The sequence below is a fragment of the Taudactylus pleione genome, unplaced genomic scaffold (genome assembly GCF_031769625.1).
Source record: "Taudactylus pleione unplaced genomic scaffold, aTauple2 ptg000296l, whole genome shotgun sequence".
In the NCBI taxonomy this organism is placed as follows: Eukaryota; Metazoa; Chordata; class Amphibia; order Anura; family Myobatrachidae; genus Taudactylus; species Taudactylus pleione.
In genome coordinates this window covers 5,197,509-5,223,244 of record NW_028284698.1, presented here as the reverse complement: position 1 = coordinate 5,223,244, position 25,736 = coordinate 5,197,509, and the positions used below count along the sequence as shown (strand labels likewise).

Below are 25,736 nucleotides of genomic sequence, written 5' to 3'. Positions count from 1 at the left end.
CTTACATCATCATAAGAGGCAGACCCACCAGTCATTAATAAAGGCCAAGGCCTTAGCCTTTCCTTGCCACTTCATGTGGTGAAAGGCATATTGCCAATTTTATGTCTTTCTGCAGCTAACTTTCACTTTTATGTTTTTTTTTACCACTGTAAAAGGTTGCTTCTTTGATTTTAGATACCCTGATTTAAGCCATTGGGCATCGGCCTACGTATATGACTATATGACGTTATCGGCCTTGTATCATCATCATGACTGCTGGCAGTAGTTGCAGCACTAGTATCTGGTTGCTGCTCTCCTCTCATTTGATTGTCCTCCATATCAACAAACTTACACTGTGGTCTGGCCAGCAGTGTCACCGAACAATAATAGTGTAGCGGATGGACCACCTGCAGAGTCACAAATATGTGGATATTAAACTGTGGTCTGGCCGGAAGTGTCACCAAACAATAATACCATAGCTAAGTCACACACAAAAAACCTGAAAAAAAGATCTTTTATTTTTTTGTGGAATGATAATTTTATAACTTTTAGTTTTTTTCTGGGGAAGAGCACCCGTGAACAAGACAGCAGCCCTTTGATGAACACTGCAGAACCCCTTTATGGACAGCACAGCAGCACCCCTTTATGTACTGCAGCCCCAGCCTCTTGATGGTACTGCAACCCCAGACCCTTGATTGACAGGACAACAGTGACACAGCAGCACTCCTTTATGTACTGCAGCTCCAGCCTGACAACACTGCACCCTTGAACAACAGAGAGGGAAACAGAGAACACGTGAACATACAGAGCAGCACAGAGCACATCTGTTCTGTACACTCTCCACAGCTGAAGTAAAAATGGCGCCAATCACCGGGACCTTTACACAATCCAAAACCCGTGAGACTCCGACAGTGGGATGATGGCATTTTGCCTCGTTTTGGGATCTGAGTTAGGTGAAAAAACCCGATTGGAAGTTTGGGTTGGTCTGGTTCTCGGAGAACTGGACCCTCTCATCTCTAATATATATATATATATATATTTATATAATAGCATAATAATATGGGTCATGCAGGACTGGGAAGATCACTATGAGACTAGTGCCTAATTGATATGTCAATTAAAAACTGTACCACAGACAAAAATCTGAATCCAAATAGTCATAAGGCACAGTTCCAGCCATATCTTTATATCTTTATTTGTGCTTCCACAATCAAAATAATTGTGCAGATGTGCGCTCAATATTAATATAGATAGCTTTGAACAAGGAATATGTTGCAATCAAAGTGGAGTGCAGGGGAATGATCATCAGCAAAAGCAGTAGGTTAGCAATATGTAGTCACCATGGGCCTGATTCAGAGTTGTACGCAATGCCAATGTTTTTGCAAACAGCGATTTTTTTGCCACTGCACTTGTGTCTGAGTCGCACTGTGCATGTGTCGAGGTACATTATTGTAGTCACTCACTGCAATTCTTTATTCACAGTGTGATTGAGAGACAGGGAGCATTTGGGGGAGGCAACGGGGAGTGTTGGCTAAAAACGCAAACGTGTCGCAACCTTTTCAGAGGCGTGTCACATCCTGCATCTGCGATCCCTTTTGCAGTAAACAGGGCTCCGGCATCTTAGTTACTGCGGCCATTCTGAGTGACCATAGACTCACTCAAGGAGTCAATTTTTTCCTGATCTGTATCCAATGCTGCATATGTGTATGCAGTTGAGGACAGCTGCGATGGCTCCGGTGGGTGTCTCAGTACAAGTCCTGCCAGCTGTGACAATGCTGAATCAGGCCCCATATTCTTATTTGGAACAAATACTGCTCTCATTCTGAGAAGTATTGTGCAGGGGTGTGGTACAAAAAGTCAACATGGTTAAATTGCCAACACAGTCAAACTGTCGACATTTAACATATCAACACTATGATGTTGACACTTTTTGTTATTTTAGCCTAACCCTAAACCAAACACTAACAATCAGGAAAAAAACGTGTATCAGCGTTCCCAATGTGCTGATTTTTTCCGACTAATATCCATTGTGCAGCTATTCCTTTAGATATCTTGATATGTGCTGATGGTCCTCTTCAGTGAGCATAGTGCCTCACTTCCTCTACTCCGGCATTCAGAGGTGCCATATGGGACAGCGCAGCTCAGCGTCTCTCAGGTCATCCAGATGGAAAGTTCCACAATGCCGCTCACCGTGTTCCGGCAGCGCTTCACTGTTTTCTTCAGGTCTTCGTTCCAAGTGTGTCACTGACCTAAGATGCCAACTGACATGTTTTCTCTGCCCTGTGACACAGCAGATTCATTAGATTGACAAGTAGTCCTGCCTGCTGCCTTTTATGCAGGTATAGTCCATTCGGATGGATTTTAATCAGATGGCAGGTAATTGTCAGTTTTCACATATGCATATTTAATAGCATCCTATTGTTACTGAAATAAAACAATGACTACACTATTTAATGATATATCAATTTGAATTCAAATTTTGTTTCCAGTCTAAGCATACATAAAGATACAGCTGGAACTGTTCCTTATGACTAATTGGATCCATATGTTTGTCTATGCCCATAGATTTTTTAATTGACATACCAATTAGGCATTAGTTTCATTGTCAACTCGTGACCCATATTATTATGCGATGACATATAGGTTTTATATATATACATATATATATATATTAGGGATGAGCGGGTTCGGATTTCTGAAATCCAAACCCCCCCGAGCCTCCCCGATCCAAGTCGTATCCGAGTCAGGCTCGACTTTTCCCGCCTGACTTGGATCTTAAATCGAGGCAAAACATCATCATCCCGCCTTCTGGATCTCGCGGGTTTTGGATTCTATAAAAGATCCCCGCGTCAGCGCCATTTCTCACTCTGGCTGTGGACAGTGAAGAGGGAGGATGGGAGCTAGGGCTGGCTGGGCTGTGTTGTGCTGCTGTTGTCCATAGGGGCTATGACCACTCAGTCCATAGGGGCTGACTGGGCTGTGTTGTGCTGCTGTTGTCCATAAGGGCTGGCTGGGCTGTGTTGTGCAGTCAGTTGTCCATAGGGGCTGTGTCCACTCCAAAGTCTATAGGGGCTGGCTGGACTGTGTTGTACAGTGTCCCATAAAGGCTGTAGTCCTAGAGGGGCGCTGTAGTGTTGTCCAGGGTGTGATCTGTGCATCAGGGGTGCTCCCCCAAAGTGCACTCCAAAAAAAATTAAAAAAAATTCTGTGTTTGTGAATTGTGTGTGCAGTAGCCGCATGTGCATCAACAAAGTAGCGCCAAGCATGCGCCTGTGTCATAAATCAAGGGCCGGCTGGCTTGTCCGTTAAAGGGTGCTGTAACCCCCAAAGTGCACTATAAAAAAAAAAAAAATAATAATATTTTTTTGTGTTTATGAATTGTGTGCACTGTGGCCGCACGTGCATCAACAAAGTAGCGGCAAGTGTGCACCTGTGTCATAAGTAAAGGGCCGACTGGCTCGTCTGTTAAAGGGTGGTGTAACCCCCAAAGTGCACTCCAAACAAAATAAAAAATAATTTTCTGTGTTTGTGAATTGTGTGCACTGTGGCCGCATGTGCATCAACAAAGTAGCGACAAGCGTGCGTCTGTGTCATAAGTAAAGGGCCGGCCGACTCGTCTGTTAAAGGGTGCTGTAACCCTCAAAGTGCACTCCAAACAAATAAAAAATTATCTTCTGTGTTTGTGAATTGTCTGCACTGTACGTGCATCCTCAAAGCAGCAGCGCCAAGCGTGCGTCTCTCTGTTAAAGGGTGGTGTAACCCTCAAAGTGCGCGCTACAAAAAATAAAAAAATCTTTTTTTTTTGTCTTTGTGAATTGTGTGCACTGTAGCTGCATGTGCATCAACAAAGGAGCAACGCCAAGCGTGCGCCTGTGTCCCATAAGTAAAGAGCTGGCTGGCTCATTTCTTAAAGGGTGGTGTAACCCACAAAGTGCACTAGTCTCCAACAAAAATAAAAAAATATTTTCTGTGTTTGTGTGTGCCTTAGACGCACGTATATATCAATATAACATAAATGGAGGACAAAACTTTCTCAGATAAAAATAAAATAGGGAAAGATCAAGAACCACTTCCTCCTAGTGCTGAAGTTGCTGCCACTAGTCATGACATAGACGATAACATGCCATCAACGTCGTCTGCCAAGGCCGATGCCCAATGTCAAAGTAGAGGGCATATACAATCCCAAATGACAAAGGGCCTGATTCAGAGCCGTTCGCTATTTGTGGTCGTTCGTTCAAAAACAAGGGGTGGCTATTCAAATGATCTGTTCGCAAATTGCAGTCTGTTCCCACCTCTATGTCTGAACGAGCGAGCAAAACATACGCTCGTTTTTTTGATAAAAACGCCCCCTGGCCGCACGCACCATACGTCATGTCCGCTATTTATTAGATTAATCGAGTACATCGTACAGCGTATGAACTGCTCGCTATTCTTGTGGTTGGTGTTTTCAACCGCTATTTTGCGAGCAGTTCTGAGTTAAAAAAAACCAAGTGACATGGTCAATGACGCTGCTGTATTATATATGCACTCCCTTAAAACGCCCGTTTTGACCTTTAAGCACGCCTGCGTTCGGATCTCCACTCCCCATTTTCAAACACCTTCCCCTGTTACCACCCACATACGCCTCATTCTGTCACTCAAAATAGCAGGCCCTCGCTATATTGCGTACCAACGATTTTCGGCCGCACTGACTGGTTCGCACATGCGTACTAAAAACCGTACGCATGCGCAGATGTGCGAACATCGCTCGGAACGAGCGTACTGCCGCTAGCGAGTGGCTCTGAATGAGGGCCAAAGTTCAGGAAAATGACCTTAAAAAAAACATTTAAATCATCTGAGGAGAAACGTAAACTTGCCAATATGCCATTTACGACACGGAGTGGCAAGGAACGGCTAAGGTCTTTCTCTATGTTCAAGACTAGTGGTTCAGCTTCACATGACGATGGAAGTCCTCATCCCGCTAAAAAAATCAAGAGTTAAGCTAGCAAAAGCACAGCGAAGAACTGTGCGTTCTAAGAAGATATCACAAATCCCCAAGGAGAGTCCAAGTGTGGTGGTGGTTGCGTTGCCTGACCTTCCCAGCACTGGACGGGAAGAGGTGGCTCTATCCACCATTTGCACGCCCTCTGACTGGTGTAGCTGGCGCTGAGGAGGAAGTTGGCGAGGAGTATTCTGATGGTGATGTGGTTTGTTTAAATCAGGCCCCGGGGGAGACAGTTGTTGTCCGTGGGATGAAAAAGCCCATAACGTTCATGCCGGGGCAGAAGACCAAACATTCCACCTCTTTGGTCTGGCAATATTTCTATCCAAATCCGGACAACAACTGTCTTGCCATATGTAAAGGTGAAATAAGTAGGGGTAGGGACGTTAAACACCTAGGAACATCCTCCCTTATACGTCACCTGCAGCGCGTTCATAAAAAGTTACTGTCAAGTTTAGAAACTTTGTCTAAGACCGTAAGCAGTCCAGGGACACCTAAATCCCTTCATCCTGTTGTATCCAAGCGCCTGCAAACCACACCGTCAACTCCCTCCTCGTCAATTTCCTCCTTAGTCAGGATCGGAAGTAGTCCTGCAGGCCATGTCACTGGCATGACTGACTCTCCTATCCGGGATTCCTCCGGAGGATCCTGCATTGCTATGCCTACTGCTGCTGCTGCTGTTGCTGCTGGGAGTCGTTCATCATCCCAGATAGGAAGTAGGAACACCACTTCTTTTACTACACAATTGACCCTCCAACAGTCCTTTGCGAGGAGGATGAAGTACGACAGCAGTCATCCTGAAGCAAAATGTATAACTGAGGCCTTGGCTGCTATATTGGTGTTAGACGTGCATCTGGTATCCGCCATTAGTGCAGTGGGATTTAGACAATTGATGGAGGTAGTGTGTCCCTGGTTCCAAATCCCGTCTAGATTCCACTTCACTAGGCAGGCGACACCAAGACTGTACAGAAACGTCAGAAAAAGTGTCCTCAGTGTCCGGAAAAATGCGGTTGTACCCAATGTCCACTTAACCACGGACATGTGGACAAGTGGAACAGGGCAGACAACGGACTATATGAGTGTGACAGCCCACTGGGTAGATGTATCACCTTATGCAGCAACAACAGCAGCGTCACCAGTAACAGCATCTCAGAAACGCCAGCTCGTTCCAAGGCAGGCTACGCAGTGTATCATCGGTTTCAGTAAGAGGCACACCGCCGACAACCTCTTAGAGAAACTGAGGGAAATCATCGCCCAGTGGCTTACCCCACTTAGACTCTCCTGGGGATTTGTGATATTTGACAATGCCACCAATATTGTGCGGGCATTACATCTGGGCAAATTCCAGCATGTCCCATGTTTTGCTCACGCAATAAATTTGGTGGTGCAGAATTTTGTGAAAAGCGACAGGGGCATGCAGGAGATGCTTTGGGTGGCCCAAAAAATTTCTGGCCACTTTCGCCATTCAGCGACTGCGTGCCGAAGACTGGAGCGCCAGCAAACACTCTTGAACCTGCCCCGCCATCACCTGAAGCAAGAGGTTGTGAAGCAGTGGAACTCAACCCTCTATATGCTTCAGAGGATGGAGGAGCAGCAATAGGCCAGTCAAGCCTATACATCCACCTATGACATAGGCAAAGGAGGGGGTATGCACCTGACTCAAGCACAGTGGAGAATGATTTCCATGTTGTGCAAGGTTCTCCAGCCCTTCGAACTTGCCACACGTGAAGACAGACACTGCCAGCTTGAGTCAGGTCATTCCCCTCATCAGGCTTTTGCAGAAGCAGCTGGAGAAAGTGAAGGAGGAGCTAAGATGGAGCGATTCCGCTCGGCATGTGGGACTTGTGGATGAAGCCCTTCATTCGCTTTGCCAGGATTCCAGGGTGGTCAATCTGTTGAAATCAGACCACTACATTTTGGCCACCCTGCTCGATCCTAGGTTTAAAGCCTATCAGGGGTATTCAATATGGGAGCGAAAAGTCCGTGCTGGACTTTTCGCTCCACATCGGTGATTTTTCTGGGATACAGTAACGGGCGCGCGCCCGCTTTATCCCCATTTTCAAAATAAAACCTACGAATAAAGGAAGCTGCGAAGTGGGATCTGTATAAAAAAACGAAATTTTCCTGGAATAAATTTTAAAACTCCCCTAAAGTTGTAAAAACATGGGGGATCACTTTGGGTACCCCCGTTTTAGCCTGCAAATGAAAGTCGGGGATTTAAATAGCCGCAGCAGGTGTTTTTTTCCCATTGAAGAAGTGTTGCAGAAGAGCACTTAGGTTTTTTTTTTTTTAAGTTGTCCCATCAAATTTGGGGTACATGAAAATGGGTACTAGCATATTTTTATGTCCCTAAAATAAGTTTTAAAAAATTCTGCAACTATGCACCTGCCGCTAATAGCCTATTCTAGAAAACACCTGCCGCATACTTGCAGAATAGCCCTGAACCTATTTCCCTATTTTTAAACACTTTTTTCCCAATTTTTTTTTTACACCCCAATTTTTAAATTCATTTTTTGGGGTGTCCCTATTTTTTTTGTAAAACTTTTTTTGACACAGTTATTTTTAAAATGTCATTCCCAGGGGTGCAGGCTATTTTTTTTAAGCCTGCACCCCTAAACCCCAATTCTGCACTTTTCAGTGGTGGAAAGTTATCCCCTTTTTTTTCAGACTTTTTTGAACCTGCGAAAAGTCTTTGAAATTGAATACAGTGTAATACCAAAACCTCAGAAAATTATGTCATTGGTGCGAAAACATCGCAAAAACTGAGTTTTCGCTCCATATTGAATACCCCTGTATGTGGTGTCTCTCTTTCCGGCCGACACAAGCCTGCAGAGGTGCAAAGACCTGGTGGTGAAAACACTGTCAGCTCAAGCGGAACGTAACACGTCAACAGCTCCTTCTTCATTTTCTCCTGCAACTGGGGCTGCCAGGAAAAAACTTAGGTATCCTAAGCAACCCGTTGGCGGTGATGCAGGGCAGGCAGGACCAAGTTTGGACATCTGGTCCGGACTGAAGGACCTGGCAACAATTTCTGACATGTCTACTGTCACTGCATATGATACTGTCACCATTGACAGAATGGTGGAGTATTACATCGGTGACAGCATCCAAGTAGGCATGTCAGACAGTCCGTACCTGTACTGGCAGGAAAAAGAGGCAATTTGGAGGTCCCTGTACAACTGGCTCTATTTTACCTGAGTTGCCCCCCCTCCAGTGTGTACTCCGAAAGAGTGTTTAGTGCAGCCGGGAACCTTGAAATGATTGGTTTGTTAAAGTGTGCATGTCCTGTTTATACAACATAAGGGTGGGTGGGACATTCCCAATGACAATTCCATCTTGCACCTCTTTTTTTTCTTTGCATTATGTACTGTTTGGGGCCTAGTTTTTCAAACTGCCATCCTGTCTGCCACTGCAGTGTCACTCCTAGATGGGCCACGTGTTTGTGCCGCCCACTCGTGTTGCTTAGCATAGTTATCCAGCTACCTCGGTGCAACCTTTTGGACATAAAAACACTATTGTGAGGTGTTCAGAATAGACTGGAAATGAGTGGAAATTAAGGTTAATAATAGCATAGGAGCTAAGGATTCTGTCTTTGAACCTTATAAATACCCCTGCCTATACCTTCTAATATGCTTCCTATAAACCTCTAAGGATGACGCTAATTTGTGTACGTAGTCATACAGTAAATAAAGACTCCAGACCTAGTACCTGTGGTTCCAAAGCACAAAGTATTATTCAAGTAAAAGTACAGAAGTTACACGCTATGATCCTCATATAATCTTAGCGCAAAGAGATTATACAGACCAAAGTACAATTATACATACGCAGCGCTCTCTGGTCCAGATGTAGGCATCAGCAAGAAACCCCTCGTCAATCAGCATTCAGCACGAAGACTAGGAACCCAGGGTCAGAGCACACATATTTATACCCCCCAGGAATAAACAACACAATAGAGAAGTTTGTTGCTAATACCATTGGTCCTAAAGGAGAGGGCATATGTTACAAGGCATTTAACAGGTTGGTTGAAATAGACACAATCCAGCCTCTAACAACTGGTGGTCTCTGGTTTCCCGCCTCGTGCAACAGCCTAACAGTTATTCATATAATGTACATTTTGTTGCTTGAAGTCTCTGCGGTCCATAATTTGAGAATGCCTGTTGTGATCTATCGATATTACTGGAATACTGTTGAGAGAATACGCATCAGTAGAATGCCAAACATGGCTTACTTATCACGTATAAAACCTTAGTTACGAAATAACCTTTATTTCCTAGCAATGATAATAAATGTGCATACTCGAATCTTATACCTTAAAGCTTATGGAACCTTGTATGTGAATATGTAATGTATGAGTATGTGGGGTTTGATGTAAAGACGCTAGTTAACTTGGGGCAGATGCGTGTGCATGGAGCTAATATTCAGCATTTTCATACAGGGTCTTATGCATTCGCTAATATGCGACTAGTTAACAGCGCAATTGTGCGTATTAATATGTGTATGAGAAATGGTGCACTTAAATCTCACTTAAACTCACAGTGATTACGCAATTATAGCATGAGCCTCTACAGGCACGTGAATTCATCAGAGCACAGAGATAATGCTGATCTGAAGTCTTAGAGAATCTGTGTGGAGGGAGACCACCATAGACCGACATGGGGAGCACTTCTTCGCTCTCAGCTATCCCTAGAAGTGAACACCTAGCAGTGTGGAATGCTGTGCATTAGAATTCCATGACTTGCTCATGCCCCATCAGCCCCCACCCTTTTCAGGCTCCAAAATACTGGTCTTTGTTCTCCCAGGGCCTGTGTAGATGCAAATTAGCACAGCTACAAGACCCAAACCTTAGATAACAATCTTGGCTTTGAAGGTATTTTATTGTAGGAAGCCTGCTAATGTAAGGTGCTACAAACAACCCTCTTGCTTTATTCGAGCAGGGCCATCTGGAGTAAGGGCAGACGTTATGTCCATGAAGCTTGTCTTTACAAGCTGGTTGTCACGTGGCCATTTGCTCTGTTTAGCTAATGCAATCCAATTTTGACATACTGTACAGCCATTTCTGAAATATATCCTTTAGGGGAATTATAATAATACACACACTTTATCCAGAGCACCCAAACTACGTAAAGTCATGAAATGGGCTTTTGATGAATCACCGTAACTTGGCGATGGTCACAGTTGCAATCGCATGATGCTTATAGTAATATCGCCACATGTACTAAAGTGTGAGTTTATCTAAAATGGAGCTTAGGCGGCCATTCGCAAAATGGCGTCTTGCGATCTCATTTCCAAGATGGCGTCTTGCGGCCAGTCGTAAGATGGCGTGGCTGCGATCCAATTTTAAACTGATCTTGTCTCCGCCAATTATCCAGCTTTGACGTAGAAAAACCCACAAATTCTGTGATTTTAGCTGTTATTATGGTTTTTTAAAAAAAAATACAGATCCAAAACACAAAACCCAGAACCCAAAACATGGAAGGGTGGTTTTGGCAAAACCAATCCAGATCCAAAACACGAAGAAAGATCCAGATCCAAAACCAAAATACAAAACACGAAAATTGGTCGGTGCACACCCCTAATATATATATATATATATATATATATATATATATTCCATAGACAAAAAACCTTACGGTTTCACATGTCCCATTAAGGCTTCTTAGGCATGATCAGAAGTTTCAGAAAACCTTCTGAATTTGTGCTGCTCAAACTAAAAAAAGCAATGAAATTACGATCGATAAGGCTGACGCCTTAATGGACGTGTTCCTTGCGTAATACAGATATGGTATGCCATGACACTATTATTATTATTATCATTTATTTATATGGCGCCACAAGTATTCCGCAGCGCCTTACAAAGTACGTAAAATTGTTGACAAGCGACTTCCAGAACAATACAATACAGGACCAGGACATGGATAATATATATTGCTACATTAGCGACCATAACACCCAGATAAGCAACAGAGCATAAGCGACCAAGTGTTAGGTGCCCTAGTGGTGAGTAAGAAGTAGATGAAACTAAAGTAGGGAGAAGCACAGGAGGGTAGAGGGCCCTGCTCGTAAGAGCTTACATTCTATACCATGTGGTTAACTGCAGATTCAGCACTCTCACAGAGTGAAATTGCTGTCACTCACAAAATTATTCAGCTGCTAATACACAGAATTGTGTGCTCACTGGAATACACACATGCAGTCTTTGCAACTGACGTCTGAGCAGAACATAGAGCTGTGCAGATGGTATAAGAGTAACATGGATGCCTTTACAAATTATTAGACCATTATGGTGTGCTCTCCGGATATAAAATAAATTTTTCAAAATCTGAGGCCATGCCCCTCCATATCCCCCACCAGGATGTTGAGGCTCTTAAATCCTCCTATAGTTTTAAATGGCAACATAGAAAAATTAAATACCTTGGGGTCTTTCTGACATCCCGTTATGATCCTTTGTATCAGGAAAATTTTCCCCAACTTTTTACGAAACTACAAGCGGATCTGAGTTATTGGAAACGGCTTATACTCTCGTGGCTGGGCAGGATCATCACAGTGCAAATGAATATTCTCCCCAAATGGCTCTACCTTTTCCAAACCCTCCCAGTGGTGGTTCCCCTTACCCTCCTTCAAAACCTTCAGAAATTTGTCAACAGTTTTATTTGGAATGGTAAACCCCCTCGGCTATCTTCGTCCATCCTTAAAAAAACTATTTCCAAAGGAGGTAGAGGTCTCCCGGATTTTAAGCTCTACTATCTAGCTTTTCACTTTTTCCAAATAGTTTCTTCCTACTTCCCCCACGGAACATCCTCCTGGCTTGATATTGAATCTAGCTATATCAATTCCCCAGACTTGTCTTCCCTATGGGGCCTACAAAAGAAACACAGTCCTCCACCCTCTAACCTTCCTCCAACACTAAAATTCATCTTACACATATGGGTCTTATACTTACTTAAATTTGATATTACCACTTCTATATCCCCCCTAACCCCCATATGGTGTAACCCCAATTTCCCCCCAATGTTTACATGTGACCCACATAAAGTCATGGATAACAGCGTCCTCTGGCTCTCTCTCTCAGACTTACAACTGCAATGTCCATCTCAACCTCTAAATCCCTTTGAATATTTCCAAATATAAAAATTTTTAGGCTCCCTACCACAGCTCCCACTTCTCCGCGACTTCACTCCTTTTGAGCGACTCTGTAAATATTGCCCTATGTCCAAAGGGATGATCTCTCAAATATATGGCATCCTCATTGACGCTGCTCTGCCTAATTATAATCCCCATGAATCCTCTTGGGAGATAGATCTTGGCACTCCACCTGACGAAGAGGCTTGGGATGACATGAGAATGGCAATTGCTAAAACCTCTATCTCTACCCACCTTAAAGAAACTTCTTACAAATTGTATTATCGTTGGTACTATACCCCAGTACGAGCCATATGTTCCCTTCTGTCTCACCCCTCTGTTGGAGAAACTGTGGCATCCGAGGTACCCTAACCCATATCTGGTGGACCTGCCCAGCTCTTGAGCCTTTTTGGACCTCAGTTCATGCTCTTCTGAACTCTGTTTTTGGAGACCCGATTCCAAAAGACCCATGGACCTTCCTTTTAAGTTACCCCCCTCCTGATCTCAGCAACCGCTCTGTTAAATTGTTGTCTCACATTTTAGTTGCTGCTAGAAGTTTGATTGCCTGTAACTGGAAAAACCCTCTTCCACCAACCCTCTCTGCCCTAAAATCACAAATCCAACATATAGCGGAAATGGAAAATATTACCTACTATCTTCATGATAGAGGCCATATGTTCTCTCAAGTTTGGGCTCCATGGCTCTCATACGACAGCGCTTCGCTGTCTCTGCTCCCTGCGCTTACTACCCATGTGTGATTCATGCGTGGTGATCAAGTCTGCTCTCCCCAATTCGACTACCCTATGCAAACCTCCCAAATTTACTGAATATTCTTCTCTCCTGTTCACCAAATGGCACATTTTTCTTTCTTGTACAAAAAACAAAGAGCCAAGAAGGGCTAGTTGTTGGGGCACTCTTAAATCAAATTTAATAAAATTTAACCTTTATTAGTCATTATTAAAAAGCTGCGGATCTCCTCATTTTAATAGAATAAATGGATACGGCAAAAAAAATATTCAAATAATTCTGGGTAATCATGCTCCTATAAGTTCTAGATTATTTATTCACATCATACAGGAGTTTTGTACCCGTGGTGATCCTGAAATCAACATAAACCAAATGAAATGTAATCGCTTATGTCCCTGCTATTATACACTTAGTCCCGTTCTGCTCCTAAATATTACCCACAACACCCAATATTCCCTGGTGGTCTCCCATCCAAGTACTAATCAGGCCCAATACTGTATAGCTTCGAAGATCAGATGAGATTGGGCTTATTCAGTAAGGTATGGTTGTAGGACTATATAAGCAGGAGATTGGGGATCCTGGTGTAATAAAGTTAAGGGCATTATGTAGGACTAGCTCAGTATGAGAAGTCCGCTTTGATTAAACAATGGACATAAATTCCAAACAAAGTATTGCACCAGCATACTTTGATTAATGAATAAATTGGTTATGTTACCTTCTAAAGTATGTATATCATATTCATATAGCCATATAAACAGATAATCTAAATGCAGGTATAAGTAATGTCAGTCTAATAGTGCCTGGGGATAATCATATCACATGTAAATAGCATTTATATAGTATTCATATGATTGCACATGGGTATGCAAATCCCATATGTTTCGGTAGGGATGGTGCTAATTTATATTTCCCTAGAGCACTTAGCAGACACCATACATTTTAACCAAACAATACATAGCATAATTTGTATTATTAACATGAAATACGGATGTACATTGAATAAGTGGAAATGGAGAGGTGATCAAGCCACCAACTAGGCGAAACGGCCGTCCTTCAGCAGCATAGGAGGTCCCGTCAGTGCACGGACCAGACCCCCACACGGTGACCCTGATACGTATGTACACTTGCTGTCTGGCCGCTGCGTCAGTTCAGCTTATTACACTCCGCATGAATGGAGATACAGCACTCTGATCTTTTATAGTATAATTTGGAGACCTGTCTGCCCTATGGCTCACGCTTTCTTGCAGGCATCTGATTACACAGGCTCATTTATAATCTGACTATTGTGGCATCACAGTGGATGTACTGCTGTAAACTCCCCAGTTTTTAGTTGGGGTAGATTTGATGTTATTTCACATGGTTATTTTTTCATTGCACACATGAGGACTTGATTTATGTCCAGCTTTCTTTCCCCCATCATTCAGGGGAATAGATTTGAATAACCTATTTGGCTCTTTTTTACTGTCACTGTGTGATTTGAGACACATTTGTATGCATTTTAAATATAACAAAACACACTGTGTACAGCTATATTACTTGGCAACAATGTATGCTATATATTAAACGTTCCAGGGGAATACAGATTAGTATAATCCCTATATGAGGACTTGATTGGCGCCCAGTCTCTGTCCCGGTGACTTAGGGGAACGGACACTAGCAATACATTTCGCTTTCTTTTTTCCTTTTTTATTACCACTCTGTGTGTTGTGACCATGTAATGACTTATTCAATGCACATCCGTATTTCATGTTAATAATACAAATTATGCTATGTATTGTTTGGTTAAAATGTATGGTGTCTGCTAAGTGCTCTAGGGAAATATAAATTAGCACCATCCCTACCGAAACATATGGAATTTGCATACCCATGTACAATCATATGAATACTATATAAATGCCATTTACATGTGATGGCTATATGAATATGATATACATACTTTAGAAGGTAACATAACCAATTTATTCATTAATCAAAGTATGCTGGTGCAATACTTTGTTTGGAATTTATGTCCATTGTTTAATCAAAACAGACTTCTCATACTGAGCTAGTCCTACATAATGCCCTTAACTATATTACACCAGGACCCCCAATCTCCCGCTTATATAGTCCTACAACCATACCTTACTGAATATGCCCAATCTCGTCTGATCTTGGAAGCTATATGGGCCTAGTTAGTACTTGGATGGGAGACCACCAGGGAATATTGGGTGTTGTAGGTAATATTTAGGAGCAGAACAGGACTAAGTGTATAATAGCAGGGACATAAGTGATTACATTTGATTTGGTTTATGTTGATTTCAGGATCACCACGGGTACAAAACTCCTGTATGATGTGAATAAATAATCTAGAACTTATAGGAGCACGATTACCCAGAATTATTTGAATATTTATTTCGCCGTATCCATTTATTCTATTAAAATGAGGAGATCCGCAGCTTTTTAATAATGACTAATAAAGGTTAACTTTTATTAAATTTGATTTGAGAGTTCCCCAACAACTAGCCCTTCTTGGCTCTTTGTTTTTTGTACATGTTATATTTTGGGCTTTGGGAGCACCACCAACAACATGTTATGTCACAATCTCTAAATACAAAATGAAAAATGGTTGGTTGTAAATTAATGCCGTAATAATATATGGTTCTGTGCGGTACCAAAACCCCCACATTTTTCTTTCTACCTTATAATGCTTTTTGCACAGCATTTGGCATTTTCTATGATATTTTGCTTCTTTGATAGTCCTGTTCCCATCCCCCCAATACCCTCCCACCCCCTCTATTGACCCCCCCATATGCTTATTGCTACTTATTTTATTGGAAAAAATGGCTTATGTACACTATTTATTGGTGATTCTCTGGTCCATCACTTCAGTGAGGACCAGGAGTTCACGGCGACAAAAAGCAGCGGCTCTCATGATGGCAATGTTTTTTTTTACACAAAACAGTTTTAATAAAGGTCCTAGAAAAAATTTGATTGGCTAATGTACTTTGTAAATTAACAGAAACCATTCTATTGGTTATTGTATGAGTCATGTGACCTACAGCCTCACAAATATAATGTGAGTTATGATAGGCTTGATGCAGTGACATGCGTAAGCTAACTTACATATAAAAAAAAAAATTGATAAATCTGCCTATAAAAAAAAAAAGCGAAACAATAGTAGCATTCAAACCAAATTTTAATTTTGAAGAACCATCCCCTTGGTACAACCGTACGTATTCTGCGGAAGCAATGACACACACTAACAAGAATAAAGTTTATTGACATTGAAAAAAAAAAAGGATTGCAGACAAGTGAATAACAATTATGCTAATTAATATAGTGATTGCCATTAATCGATTCAAGTATGTTTGCTGAATGAAATAGCAGGCAATCAAAAACTGACAGGGCCACTTCCGGAATTGACTTGTGCGAGCGTTGCCTGCAACCGAAGAGGAGACGGACGGTCGCTATTTAGAACGTTCGCTAGCTAGAGGAGGGGTTGGGAGACTATGGGGCGGAAAATTAGCTGCGAACGAACATACGAGCGAGCAATGGAATTTTATTATTTCCGCTCGTACGGCGGACGAGCGAACGGCCACTTGCGTCCGGCTCTGAATCAGGCCCACAGAGCAGTGCACATAGGGAAAGACATATTGGTGTGGATAAGGGCATGCAGACTAGCACAGTGGGGAGAACATACAGCTGTAGGGATTGGGGAAGTTATAGCGGCATGGAGGCAAAGATAGCGTACATGCATAGACAGAGTATGATAGTTTTAGCAATTAAGAAGCTGAATGTGTGTAATGAATGAGATGGATGTATTGAGTAAGAATGATATTGAAACCCAGTGGGATTATTGTGGTGACCAAATGAGCAGAATGTAGGAACTGAGTGGGATGTGTGTGCCACATAACTGCTCAGACCTCAGTTGCATAGACTGCATGTGTGTATTACAATGAGCACACAATTCTGTGAATTAGCAGCTGAACCATTTTGTGAATGACAACAATCTCACTCTATGAGAGTGCAGAATCTGCAGTTATCCACATGGTGTCATGGCATACCATATCTGTATTATGCAAGGAACACGTCCATTAAGGCATCAGCCTTATTGATCGTAATTTCATTGCTTTTTTTAGTTTGAGTGTCACAAATTTAGAACGTTTTGTTCAATTTCTGATCATGTCTAAGAAGCCTTAATGGGACATGTGAAACCGTAAGGTTTTTTGTCTATGGAATATATACAGTACATATATATGTATGTGTGTATATATATATATATATATATATATAAGAAGCATAAGAGATGGCACTCAAAAAAAATTGTTGGCCAGGGGGTGCTTGGCCCCCAAAAAATTGCAATATAAACACCCTGTCACTAGGCAAGCTAATAACCTGCAAAGTAAACAAAAAAAAACAGCACTCACGTTTAGAAACTGGGCGGCCGCTTGCATCCTCACCACCCGCCTCTGTTTCGGTCGTTAGGCTGTGGGTTTACACCCACAGCTCTAACGACCGCTCGGGTGATGGTCGCGATGACCATCGCGACCATCGGGGCTTACGACGAGACCCTAGGGTAGGGTCTCACTTGTCGTAAGCCCCGGAGAGCTTCTGGCTCTGTCAGAGCCGGAAGCTCTCCACTGACATCACTAGTGATGTCAGTGGGGCCTCCCCCAAACGGTAGGCGTTCCCATGGGAATGCCTCCATTTGGGCTGCCACCCCCCCGGCCCGCCTTCCAAACGGGGCGAGCTGTCAATCAACATTGACAGCTCGCCCCCTTTGGAAAGAGACTCGCTACGACCGGCGCTGTTGGTCGTAGCAGGTCTCACGCATGCGCATGAGGGAGCCGGCTCCCTCGTGCGCATGCACACTGGCCAAACATCGAGGCGGCCGTGCGGTCGCACACTGTACGGCCGCCTCTGAATAAGGTCCAGTGAGTCAATGCAACCATTGTCTCTGAGAAGTTTTTTCCTGAGTAGCAGGAAAATAATTGACTAACATGCTAAGATGTAAGTTGTCTTACCCAGTTTGATCAACCATGTGTGTTACTCCTCTTAAGAGCTAGGCTACCCTATAATTTTATCCTGTATTTGTTAGCATGTATCCTGTTTACAAAATGTTAGGTGCTGTTCCCCTGTTATAGTGTATCACTACTCATCACACCATGTTCCAACAGTCCTGGGGAAATGCTATATACATAGGCATCTTTATAATGGGTGCAAGGTGTGCGGGGCACACGGGCCCCTGAGTCCAGTGGGGCCCACACCGCACACCCTGCACTCATAGGTAATAATACTTACCTATCCGCCGATTCCCGAAGTGCTACTCCGCAGCGCCGGCAGAAAACACTTACTGGGAAAATGACAGTGGCCATTTTCCCAGTGATCTGCACATTCGCAGAAAAGATGTCCCCGGAAAACTAGGCGCAATTTTCCTGGAAACCTGAGCATGCGCTGTAGATTCTGGCAGGAAGCGAGAATCTACAGCACTCAGTGCCGCGCTGAGCCGCCGAGAGAGAGGAGGGGGCCCAAACGGAGGCTGCACACGGGTCCCTTCCTCTCTTGAAATGCCCCTGGCTGTACAGAAGGAGGAAACTTTGGCACAGGGCCGGCGCTAACCAAATTGGTGCCCTTGACAAGATTTTGGTTGGTGCCCCCATCAGATAATCTCTGGCTCTCCCCTCACAGCACACTGTTATAATTAAAGAAAAAAGGGATTACAGGAAAGTCCCTTACTCTCCCACCTCAGAAGGCATTCTATAGCATACATGCCTACCCTCCCGGTTTTCGCGGGAGGCTCCCGATTTTTCGGGTAACCCCCCGCACCCCCCGGAAGGGTAGGCATTTCTCCCACATTCTACCCACTTCCTAGTGAAGTGGGCAGAATGAGGAGAATACTCGTGGCGATCGCCGGTCTCCTGGTAGGGGGCGGGGCTTAAAATGTGATTCTATATGAATCACGTCATTTGACCCAGCCCCCTATGCAAATTCTAGCCAACCGCGGCAGCAATTTTCCCGCAAGGGGGCGGGGCTTAATTATGTGAATTGTCAGGCCCCGCCCCCCATTGCCTCTTACCCAGGCTTCTCCCGGGAAGAGATCTTCAAAGGTAGGCAACTCTGTTCTATAGGGCACAATATACCCTCACAGCACATCACTCCAGGATCTCCCCTCACTGCGCAGCAACCCTAAACAATCCAGGCACAGCTTCCCTCACCCAGCACAGTACTCCTTACGCAACACAGCAACCCATTCCCAGCAAAGCACCCCTCACAGCACAGATTACAGCACAGCAGCCACTACCCCTCACCTAGCATGCTTTGCAGCACAGACTACAGCACAACACCCATCACACAGTACAGCACCTCCTCTCCCAGCACAGTACCCCTGACCCCCTGAGCCGCCGAGAGAGGAGGGGGCCCAAACGGAGGCTGCACATGGGCCCCCTCCTCTCTTGAAATGCCCCTGGCTGTACAGAAGGAGGAAACTTTGGCACAGAGCCGACACTAACCAAAATGGTGCCCTTGACAAGATTTTGGTTGGTGCCCCCATCAGATAATCTCTGGCTCTCCCCTCACAGCACACTGTTATAATTAAAGAAAAAAGGGTTTACAGGAAAGTCCCTTACTCTCCCACCTCAGAAAGCATTCTATAGGGCACAATCTACCCTCACAGCACATCACTCCAGGATCTCCCCTCACTGCTCAGCAACCCTAAACAATCCGGGCACAGCTTCCCTCACCCAGCACAGTACTCCTTACCCAACACAGCAACCCGTTCCCAGCACAGCACCCCTCACAGCACAGATTACAGCACAGCAGCCACTACCCCTCACCTAGCATGCTTTGCAGCACAGACTACAGCACAACACCCATCACACAGTACAGCACCCCCTCTCCCAGCACAGTACCCCTCAACAAGCACAGCACTCCTTAGAGCACAGCACCCAGCACAGCACCTCTCACCAGCACAGCACAGATCCTAGCACTCATCAAAGCATAAGCGCTCTGATTGAAATATAATATATTTCATCATTTCATGTTGAAAAAGTAAGGACAAGCGCTGACAAAAACTGACTTTTTATTGCTTATACGAGAGGCTCGGTATAGCATATATATGCCTATAGAGCAATGGCTGGGTGAGTCTGTCTCTAATTCCCAGTATAGGTCCATAACCGAGCCCCTTACACCTCCATGCACAGAGCATTGTACCTAGGTGGGGGAAAGACTTACAGTATGCATCCGCCTAACAGTGGGTGCTAGCAGATAATTGCCTGGAAAATTGAATTTCCCCAATTCTACAAACTAAGGGCCTGATTCAGAGCCGGACGCTATATGCGCTCGCTCGTCCAGAAAACGGGGCTAGCTATTTAAATTAACCGTTCGCTCTTTGCGGTCTGTTCACGCCTCTATGTCTGAACGAGCGAACAAAACATGCAAACGTAATTTTGAAAAAAACGCCCCCTGGCCGCTTGCATCATACGTCATGCCCGTTTTGACCTTTTGGCACACCTGCGTTCGGATCTCCACCCCCCGTTTTCAAGCACCTTCCCCTGTTACCACCCACAAACGCCTCATTCTGAATGATGTAAATCGGGGGGGGGGGGGGTGCCGCTATGTCATGCCCCATTTGCTAACAGGTCAAGGCCCCTTTTCGGGCGCGCTTAAATCCCGCATCACAAGATACAAATGTTGGGAGGTATGCAAAATGTTATCATATTTTACATCACAAAAAAGGCCACAATTTTGTATATACTGTAAATCTTCTATTGCAGTGGTTCTCAAACTTGGTCCTTAGGACCCCACACACGTCACATTTTCCAGGTCCAGCAGGTGCACAGGTGTATTTATTACTCACTCGTACATTTTAACAGATCGAGAGGTGGAGATAATTATTTTACTTGTGATTCTGTGGAAACCTGGAAAACATGCACTGTTTGAGGGCCTGATTCAGAGCCGCTTGCTGCTGGTGAGTGCTCGCTCTGAATCAGGGCGGAGATTTTTTTTTTTACCAGGCTGCTCACTAAGCTGTGGGTGATCACCCTCAACTTTTGCGAGTGGCCTGGAGCCCGTCGCGATTATAGCGACCATCGGGCTTGCGAGGAGACCCTGTGGTAAGGTCTCAGCTCTCGCAAGCCTGAGTGGACTCCCTGCTCTAATATAGCAGGAAGTCCACTACTGACATCACGAGTGATGTCAGTAGGGCCACCCACAAATGCCTGGCGTTCCTAAGGGAACGCCTGCATTTGTGCAGCCACCGCCCCTCCCCGCCTGCAAAACAGGGCGAGCTGTCAATCAACATCGACAGCCGCCCCATCTTGTAGTGAGACCCGTAGCGATGGAGCTGCCGTCACTGGATGGGTCTCGCGGATGCGCATGCCGGAGGCAGTGCATTCGCAGAGGGGGACCATCGACCCGCTTGCGAGCGCTGTGCGCTTGCGAGTGGGTCTGAATCAGCCCCTGAGTTTGAGAACCTGTGTGCTAATGCAATACATATGCAAGTTGGCACAAGTAGCATATACTGACCCTCCAACATGACCCGTTCCACCTGGTACAAATTGCTCTGCTCCTGGACTTCCCACCTAATTTATGATTGCAGCCACCTGTGGTGAAACACCTGTCTCCTCAATTGACTAGTTCAACACAGGTGTTTGCAATCATAAATTAGGTGGGAAGTCCAGCAGCAGAGCAATTTGTACCGGATGGAACGGGTCATGTTGGTGGGTCAGCATATGTAGGGCCGGCCAGAGCCGTAGCTAGACATTTTGGTGCCCTGTGCGAGAAAGAGCATTGGTGCCCCCCCACCACCACCTGCACCAACCTAGCTATGGCCCTGGGGCAGGCATTACCATTAGCAGCAGTTGCGGATAAATCCCTTTCAGTAGATGTACCCTGACGTCATCAGTTACTATCCAACGTCATCAGTTACTATCCACGTGGACATAGAGTGGGAATAGCAACCTGTGGCAAGCAAAGCGGGCCATCGTTTCAGAATTCTGACAAGCAAAGTGAGCCTGCGAAGGTACAAATTTATTCTTTTGGTGGGCTTTAAGGGCATGGAAACGCACTTCCACCCTCACTTCACATCACTTCCAGGTACAGATACTGAAGGGGAACTATACACAATCTTTAGCAGCTACCTAGGGTGATGGGCACTAGAGGGCTCGCTGAGGCTGCCTATCACAAAAATGAAGGACATCTTGGGTGGCTGTGGGACTTATCAGCTGTGGCCACCACAGACAGGTCACTGTGCAGCAAGCCTGGCTCCCCATGCTGCCCTGCTGACTCCTCCCCTTCCTTCCCTCACAGCCAAGCATAGTAAAGCTCTGCCTCCCATATTAGATGAGGAGCTGGCCTGTGGTGGGAGCTGCAGCAAGATGAAAGGATCTTTTTCTGGGTGGCAGTGTCCTATTCATGGGGGTTATCGGCAGCCAGGGCTCAGGTATGGGGCTGCCCTGACACAGATCTAGTGCACTTCCTGGCATGAGCATCCCATGTTCCTTCCCCTGGTCTGCTCCTACCCATGTTACAGTTAGTGCTACTCCTGGGCATCATCTTCCAGAGGTGAGCAGGCTGGGGGTCTACATGTCTGGGGGCGCCCTGTATAACTAGGAGACTGCCTGTGTCTGTCCAGTAGTATTGGAACTATAGGTCCCAGCATACCTTGTCAGCTAGATAAGCTGGGACTTGTAGTGCCACTGCAGCAGTAGGCTACTTATAATCGGTTCCTTTTGGGTTAGTAATCACTTATTTTATGACAATAGTTACTTCTCAATATCCCATCTTACTGTATATACCTTCTGATACTAGTATTTATACACCGGGCCGATACTAGTATTTATACACCAGGCCTATACTAGCATTTGTACACCAGGCCTATACTAATATTTGTACACCAGACCGATACTAGTATTTATACACCAGGCCGATACTAGTATTTATACACCAGGCCTATACTAGTATTTATACACCAGGCCGATACTAGTATTTATAGACCAGGCCTATACTAGTATTTATACACCAGGCCGATACTAGCATTTGTACACCAGGCCTATACTAGCATTTGTACACCAGGCCTATACTAGTATTTGTACACCAGGCCTATACTAGCATTTGTACACAAGGCCTATACTAGTATTTATACACCAGGCCTATACTAGCATTTCTACACCAGGCCGATACTAGCATTTGTACACCAGGCAGATACTAGTAATTATACACCAGGCTGATACTAGTATTTGTACACCAGGCCGATACTAATATTTGTACACCAGACCGATACTAATATTTGTACACCAGACCGATACTAGTATTTATACACCAGGCCGATACTAGTATTTATACACCAGGCCGATACTAGTATTTATACACCAGGCCTATACTAGTATTTATACACCAGGCCTATACTGTACTAGGATTTATACACCAGGCTGATACTAGTATTTATATACCAGGCCTATACTAGTATTTGTACACCAGGCCGATACTAGTATATACAACAGGTCGATAGTAGTATATACATACCAGGCCGATACTAGTATATACACCAGGTTGAATACTAGTATTTGTACACCAGGCCGATACTAGCATTTGTACACCAGGCCGATACTAGCATTTGTACACCAGGCCGATACTAGCATTTGTACACCAGGCCGTTACTAGTATTTGCACACCAGGCCGTTACTAGTATTTGTACACCAGGCCGATACTAGCATTTGTACACCAGGCCGATACTAGTATATTTGTACACCAGGCCTATACTAGCATTTATACACCAGGCCTATACTAGCATTTGTACACCAGGCCTATACTAGCATTTGTACACCAGGCCGATACTAGCATTTGTACACCAGGCCTATACTAGCATTTGTACACCAGGCCTATATTAGCATTTGTACACCAGGCCGATACTAGTATTTATACACCAGGCCTATACTGTACTAGGATTTATACAGCAGGCCGATAATATGAGATATTGTAAGAACTTACCCTTGTTATCTCTATTTCTACGAAGTCCATAGGGTTCCACAGGATACCTTGGGGTATAGGTGATGACGTCAGTCTTCAGGCACCACAGAGTTAAAGTTTTCAGCCTCCCAGGATGCATCTGGGTCCCTCTCCTATACCCTGCCCCCGGGCCAAGGCATCTCAGTTACGTCACAAGCCATAGGCCGGAGGAGGAGAAGAAAGAGAGAGAAGAAAAAAATCTGGACACTCACAAGAATCACATTCTCACCATAGGGAGACGGACAAACCGGTGACCAGAATAAAGCCCATCTGCAGTACAGGTGCGCCAGGGTGGGAGTCCTGTGGAACCCTATGGACTTCGTAGAAATAGAGATAACAAGGGTAAGTTCTTACCATATCTCATATTTTCTACTTCAGGGTCCATAGGGTATCCACAGGATACCTTGGGGATGTCCCAAAGCAGTATCCTTTAAGGGTGGGGACGCTCCTGTGCTGAGAGGAGAATCCGCCGCCCGAAGGAAGCATCCTGAGAGGCAAATATGTCAAAAGCGTAATACCTCACAAAGGTATTGACAGAAGACTACGTAGCAGCCTTGCAGATCTGAACTGCAGAGGCACCACGTCTAGCTGCAAACGAAGGACCCACAGACCTAGTGGAATGAGCCCTCACCAAGGAGGGAACTGGAAGACCTTCATGAAGATAAGCTTCTGAAATTGCCATACGAATCCAGCCTGCCAAAGTCTACTTTGAAGCAGGCCAACCCTTTTTACGGAAGCCATAGAGGACAAACAAGGCGTCCGACTTCCTAAAAGAAGAAGTGCGGTCAACATAAATTCTCAATGCCCGCACAACATCCCAAGTGGCGTCACCCACTGAAAGTCCAGGTGAATTGAAAGCCGGCACAACAATTTCTTCATTGATGTGAAAACTGGATACCACTTCGGGAAGGAATCCCGGACGAGTGCGAAGAAAAGGGGGTCTACAAGAGAGAACCCCTAAATCTGAAATCCGTCTGACCGAGGCAATGGCCAGAAGGAATATGGTTTCAGCTGTAAGCCATTTAAAGTCCACTGAGTCCAGTGGTTCAAACGGCGGTCCCTAGAGAACTCTCAGGACCACAGCCCAATTCCAAGGCGCCACCGGTGGAACAAAAGGTGGCTGAATGCGAAGAACACCTCGCATAAAGGTGTGCACATCAGAGAGCGCAGCAATCCTACGATGAAACCAGACTGACAGGGCAGACACCTGCACTTTCAGAGAAGCCAGGCGAAGCCCATGATCCAGTCCAGCCTGTAGGAAAGCCAACACCCTAGACAGGCGGAACTCCCTAAGGGAATACCCTCTAGGTCTACACCACCGGAAGAAAATATGCCACACACGATGGTAGATTCTTGCCGAGGAAGGTTTACGAGCTCTTAGTATGGTTTGCACCACGGAGCTAGAGAAACCCTCTGGACCTTAGCATGACCGTTTCAACAGCCACACCGAGTCAGGGTGAAGACAAGGACCCTATGACAGCAGATTCGGTCGTAATGGTAACCTCAGAGGAACGTCTACTGACAGACTCTGGAGGTCGGAGAACCAGTGCCATCTGGGCCACTCGGAAGCTATCAACAGTAGCGTACCTCCTTCTTGATTTGAATTTCTGTAATACCCGCGGAAGAAGGGAAAACGGAGGGAAAAGGTAGGCAAACTGGAACGTCTACTAGACGGACAGGGCATACACCAGAGATGCCTTTTCGTCTCCTGTTCGAGACCCGTACACCGGCAACTTGTTGTTGTGCCGGGACGCTATGAGGTCTATCTCTGGAAGACCCCTCTTGTCCACCAGACTCCAAAAGACGTCCTGGTATAAAGACCACTCTCCCGGTTCCTCCTTGCTGGTTTAAATAGGCCACCGTGGTGGCGTTGTCCGACGGGACCTGCACAGGGTGACCCTGGAGAACCGGCTGTGCCCGCTGGAGA

General features: G+C 45.0%; 1 pseudogene; it reads right to left on the bottom strand.

The window, feature by feature from the left end:
• Positions 1-13,260: 13,260 nt before the first annotated feature.
• Positions 13,261-13,379, bottom strand: LOC148511671 (5S ribosomal RNA; annotated as a pseudogene).
• Between the last annotated feature and the right edge of the window lie 12,357 nt (positions 13,380-25,736).